Source organism: Neofelis nebulosa, chromosome 11 (assembly GCF_028018385.1).
Source record: "Neofelis nebulosa isolate mNeoNeb1 chromosome 11, mNeoNeb1.pri, whole genome shotgun sequence".
Taxonomy (NCBI): domain Eukaryota; kingdom Metazoa; phylum Chordata; class Mammalia; order Carnivora; family Felidae; genus Neofelis; species Neofelis nebulosa.
Window position 1 is genome coordinate 73,708,446 of NC_080792.1, and position 6,000 is coordinate 73,714,445.

A 6,000-nucleotide genomic window follows, 5' to 3' on the forward strand; every position below is an offset into this window, starting at 1 on the left:
AAAAGTGAAAGGATCAAGGAGAGAACAATGGGGTGTATTTCACTTGCTAAAGAAAGCTTACACTATTTTCAGGGAACCAATAGGCTTTTTCTGTAGGCAGAAGGCCAAAGAGGAGGTCCTTTTTCCTTGCAGATCCTACTCTTACACCACTACAAGAGAAATATGATATACATTTTGTTTCATTACATAAAATATATAGGTTTGCAAAAATGAGAATGCAGTTCATTATTACTATTTTCTGAGAATGCAGTTTTTAACATATTTTTTTTCAACGTTTTTTATTTATTTTTGGGACAGAGAGAGACAGAGCATGAACGGGGGAGGGGCAGAGAGAGAGGGAGACACAGAATCGGAAACAGGCTCCAGGCTCCGAGCCATCAGCCCAGAGCCCGACGCGGAGCTCGAACTCACAGACCGCGAGATCATGACCTGGCTGAAGTCGGACGCTTAACCGACTGCGCCACCCAGGCGCCCCAAGAGAATGCAGTTTTTAATTTCACAGCAGCAGGGGGTTCTTCTGGATTGATTCCTCAGCAGCTAATCTATTGCCTTTGTATGCAGTGAGTGCTCAATTATTGTCTGATGAAAAGCTCCTCAGACTCTGAAGGGCTACTTCTGCCAGATTATAATTCTTTCCCCTCCAGTTACAATAGAGACAGGCTATACACAAGCCTGTAGTACCATTTTCAGATTATCTACTGGGTCCATATAGGGGTGCCAGTATTTCTTCCTTAGAATCCCAAAGCTTCTTTACCTGTTTCTGTTATCTAAGTTTCCTATTCAGAAAACTACTATCTGCTGTAATTTACACACCTTGATATACAGAAAAAACATATTTTGTGCCATGTGTCTTATCAGGTACAGCACTACCTGGAAAAGATAAAAGACAGGCCAGAGGAGATTTTTTTCAGTTTAGTCATCTCTTTTTTTTCTCGCCTGTAAGGTATTTATCAGTGTGATTTGATTTTTTTCAGGAATGATAGGCATGTTTCTCAGTCCTTCAAAGACGTATTCTATTATAATAGGTTGAGTACCTTCTTTCCTCAGGGAAATTGGATTTAGTTAGAGATGTGCCTTTCATCATCATTGACGATGTTTGGGTCTTTTTCTTGATCTAGTTTTGAACTTTGTGTCATGTATTGAAGCCATATGGCTATATTTCATGACCTGTAGTTACTCCAAATTTCATATTTCTTCTGGAAATATTCCTGCAATAATAATATGATACAGTACTACTCATATACTCATTTTGGATTGTTTATATCCCTGAGGACAATGTTGTGAATACAATACTCTTACTAAATATTTCAGGGATGTTTGACTCTTGGTTTCATATTAAATCAGTACTGATCCAGAGAGACAAAGCCGTATTGTTAACTCAGGAAATAGCCTCCAAAGCATTTCCCAAGAAAGATGGGCAGTTCATCTTGATAACAGAGTATGTTAGTGGAAGGGCTCTGGTAAGGAAGCCATAAAGCTGTTAAAAGACTTATGAATTTTTTGTCAGCAAAAGAGGGCTAACGTGTTGGTAAAAATCTTCGGAGTAAGATCTAATGAGTTGACTCCAGCTATTCTCTCCATAATAATGTGCTTTAGAAGTAGCTACTGGGTCGCCTGGGCGGCTTAGTGGGTTTAGTGTCCAACTTTGGTTCAGGTCATGATCTCTCGGTTTGTGAGTTTGAGCCTGGCATAAGGCTCTGCGCTGACAGCTCAGAGCCAGGAGCCTGCTTCAGATTCTGTATCTCCCTCTCTTTCTGCCCCTCTCCTGCTCATGCTCTCTCTCTCTCTCTCTCTCTCTCTCTCTCTCTCAAAAATAAATAAACATTAGGGCGCCTGGGTGGCTCAGTCGGTTAAGTGTCCGACTTCGGCTCAGGTCATGATCTCGTGGTTTGTGAGTTCGAGCCCCGCGTTGGGCTCTGTGCTGACAGCTCAGAGCCTGGAGCCTGCTTTGGATTCTGTGCCTCCCTCTCTCTCTGCCCCTCCCCTGCTCATGCTCTGTCTCTCTCCCTCTCTCTCTCTCTCTATCTCAAAAATAAATAAATACTAAAAATTTTTTTCTTAAATAAATAAACATTAAATATATATTATATTTAATATAATATATATTACATGTAATATATATATATGTATATATATATATAGCTACTGAGATTTTGCTGAAAGATATTTGGGTGTATAATTGCAAACTGAGCAGGAGACGATTTTATGAAGCTTGTTAAGGAAATATTATGCCAATATCTAAACCCCAAGGCCATTTTCTTTGAAAGTATGGCCTTCAATGAATTAGATTATTTCCATTTTGATACACAGTTAAGTGTTTAATAAATGTTTGAAGGAAAGGGGAAAAGCAGAGTACCACATAAAGACAAAGAGTCTAATAAGCCTACAGAGAATAGTAATTTTTTAAGGGTAAACAAAACAGCCAAGAGGGCTTGTGGATCACAGGTCACTTTCAGAAACAAGACATTCCACACTGAGGAACTGAGAAGCCACCCAAAAGCAGAGAACTTGGGAGTATCACATAACTGGTTTTGAGAAATAAAGGGAAGAATAAATTTCTGAAACACAAGTAGATTTTTACTTAGAGGCCAGTCTTAGAAAACATGGTTTTCACTTTGAGGAAAACACAGTCTTCAGTGTTGCAGGGATAACACTAGAGACTATAAACTTAATTGGCTGGTAAGACTAGTCTAGCTGTTGATATTTAAGGTAAATTAACCCAGCAAGCTACAGTTAGGCCTCTTTTGGAAAAATCGAATATTCTTCAATCTCAGTAAACCAGAGCTGCAGCTTTTAAAATTTATCAACACCTAGTATGAGCTTTAGTGCTGACATTTAAAGCAAGAGAAGCATTATGTCAAATAATTCAGAGTGTAGGCTTTGCAAAGACCTGGGTTCCAGTCTCAGCACTACAGTATGGTCTGGGGTAAATTACTTAGCATCCATAATTCTGAGTTTCCTTAGCCTGTTATTATCATGGTTAAGAGTATAGATACCAATGTCAAGATTCAAATCCCAGCTGTCACTTACTAGCTATGTCATCTTAGGAAAGCTACTAAATTCTCTATGACTCAGTTTCCTTAAATGGAGTTTGAGAGAGAGAAGAATAGTACCTACCCCATTGGATTGTTGGTATTCATTCATCCCTGAATAAATTTCAGCTGTGTCAGTTTTTGTGTCAGTAACCTCTAACTTCAAATACTGAGTATATTTGCTATCTTCCAGAAACTTAGAATCTGGTTATAAAGATCAGGATAACACATATGAAAATGAAAACAATACAGGATATTTATAAGTAGGTGTTAAAGAATGTGATAAGACAATAAAGGTTTATTGATTCAATGATTATTAAACATCCACTGTGCACCAGGCAGGCACTAAGTACCGAGTACTAAAGGGTGAACTCTACAGGGTCCTTGTTCTCAAGAAGATACTAGTAGGCAAAACAACAGTGAAATAAATGCTATGGTAGAGATTAGTACTGGGAGTGGTGGGAACTCACAGGAGGGGCATATGGCCTGGTTTTAAGAGGTTAGAAAAGGTTTATCAGAAAAAGTAAAATCTGAATGCGGAAGGAGTTAGTGTTCTTGGTAGGTCAGACAATGTGCAGAAGCCTGGAAATGTAGCCTGTTACTGTGGCTAGTGGGGAATTTAGGGTGGTGACTAAAATGAGGCCCAAAACCATGAAGCCAAAGAGGTGAACACTTGCTGACCAGGTTATGGAGGTTCCTGAGTGTCAACTTTATCCTGAAGGCAGTGAGGAGCCAGTAAAAGTTTTTTGTTTGTTTTTGTTTTTGTTTAGGAGCCACTAAAAGTTTTAAGCAAAAAAGTGACATGTTTTAGCAAGATCACTCAGGCTTCAGGGTAGAGAATTAGAAGTTAAGACAGAAAGCTGGAAGACCAACAAGGAGACTGCCAACAAGGAGACTGTTGGACTAATGTAAGTAAGAGAGAATAGTGGAGCTGGATACAGAATTAAGTCAGGTCACCTGGGTTTGAATCCTGCTGTGCTGCTTAATAGCTAAGTGACCTTATGCATGTTACTTAACCACCCTATGTCTCTGTTTCCTAATCTGAAAGTTGGAGATGATAATGAAATTTACCTTAGAGGCTTGCTGTGAGGATTAAAGCACTGAGAACACATCTGCCTGGCACATAGTAAGTGCTCCACAAATTCAGGTAATGAGGATGAAAAGAGGCAAACTAGGAAGAAGAAAAGTAAGACTCCATGACTGAGGGATGTCAGGAGCAAGTAGGAGGAGAAGCTAAGGAAGTTAGTTTCTGCTTTGGAAGCTTAGGAGATGGTGGTGCCATTGAGATAAGGAACAAGAGGAAAAGCAGGTTGGGGAAGGCCAATAAAAAGCAGTCAAAGATGGGCAAATTGCAATCAGGAGTGTGATGTTAGAGAAGCTAAAGGAAGAGTGTTTCAGGAAGGAGGGAATGGTCAGCATTATTAAATGCTACCAGGAGGGTCGTGTAAGATAAGAGCTAAGGGGCACCTGGGTGGCTCAGTCGGTTAAGCAGCCGACTTCGGCTCAGGCCATGATCTCGCAGTCCGTGAGTTCGAGCCCCGCATCGGGTTCTGTGCTGACAGCTCAGAGCCTGGAGCCTGTTTCGGATTCTGTGTCTCCCTCTCTCTGACCCTCCCCTGTTCATGCTCTATCTCTCCCTGTCTCAAAAATAAATAAAATGTTTAAAAAAAAAAAAAAGAATTCACGCTGACAGCATGGAACCTGTTTGGGATTCTCTCCCTCTCTCCCTGACCCTCTTCTGCTCACATGCACACTCTCTTTCTCTCAAAATAAATAAACTTTAAATACATGAATAAATAAATATGGGGCACCTGGGTAGCTCAGTCAGTTAAGCATCTGACTTTAGCTCAGGTCATGATCTCACAGTTCGTGGGTTCAAGCCCATCATCGGCCTCTGCAGAGTCTGCTTGGGACTCTCTCTCTCTCTGCCCCTCCCTGACTTGTGCTTTCTCTCTCTCCCAAAATAAACATATAAACTTTAAAATAGATAGGTAGGTAGATAGATAGATAGATAGATAAAATAAAAAGAATCCATTGGTATTAGCAAAAAGAAGGCCATAGGTGACTTTGTCACGAGGAATTTTGGTGTTGGGGGCTGGGGGAGTTAAATGTTTGGATTATGGAAGGAAAAGGAGATGATGAAGGGAGAATGTGAGAATGGACAACTCTCTCAAGAAGCTTAGCTGAGTAGTACTAGAAGTGGCTGGAAGGATATGGGCAAGGCTGACATTGGACCGAATGCACTGATTTGACTACTGACTGGTAGGTAAATTTCTGACTGGTTGTGCATCCATTCTAATTGACTCATAGCCATGCCAGGGAGGTTAAGAAGGGAGCTGATTTGAGGATAAGTAATGGATTTGGCCTCAGTGCTTCTGAATTTGACATAGGGAATTTGAATTTGACATATGCATGTAGAAATGCCCAGCAAGCAGTTTGATATGGGACTAATGACAGAAAAATCAGAGTAAGATGTAGGTGAGTGGGGATGTGCTAAGGAGGTACCAGGACAAAAGCGGGCTGGGAAGAAGGCTCAAAGGAGCTCTGGATCTAGCCTTAGATCTCATGAGCATAATGAGAGTATGTGGACTCCATGAAGGCAGGTGCTGGTGGGTGGGAAATGGGTCTCAAAGTCAAGGTAAGAAACCAAGCCTCAAATCCAGACTTCGTTGCTTATCAAGATCATTTGCAATTAACATAGTTGCTCAGAGATGGAGCCCAGGAGTTCTAATCCATTAGGGAGAGGGAGCAGGAAAGGAAAGCCTGAGTTTGGAGTTGGAGCAACTGACCTTGGCCAAATGCTAGACCTACTCTAGGCAGTGACGTGGCATGGGCCTGTAGGTTAACTTTAGGAATGCACCACTTTTGCCCTAATCTTTGCTGTGTCTTCAAAATGTAAAAAATAAAGCTCATCTGTGTATTTCAGGTATGCCAAGCCCTGACTGTGGTGTTTCCCATGAGTTACTCT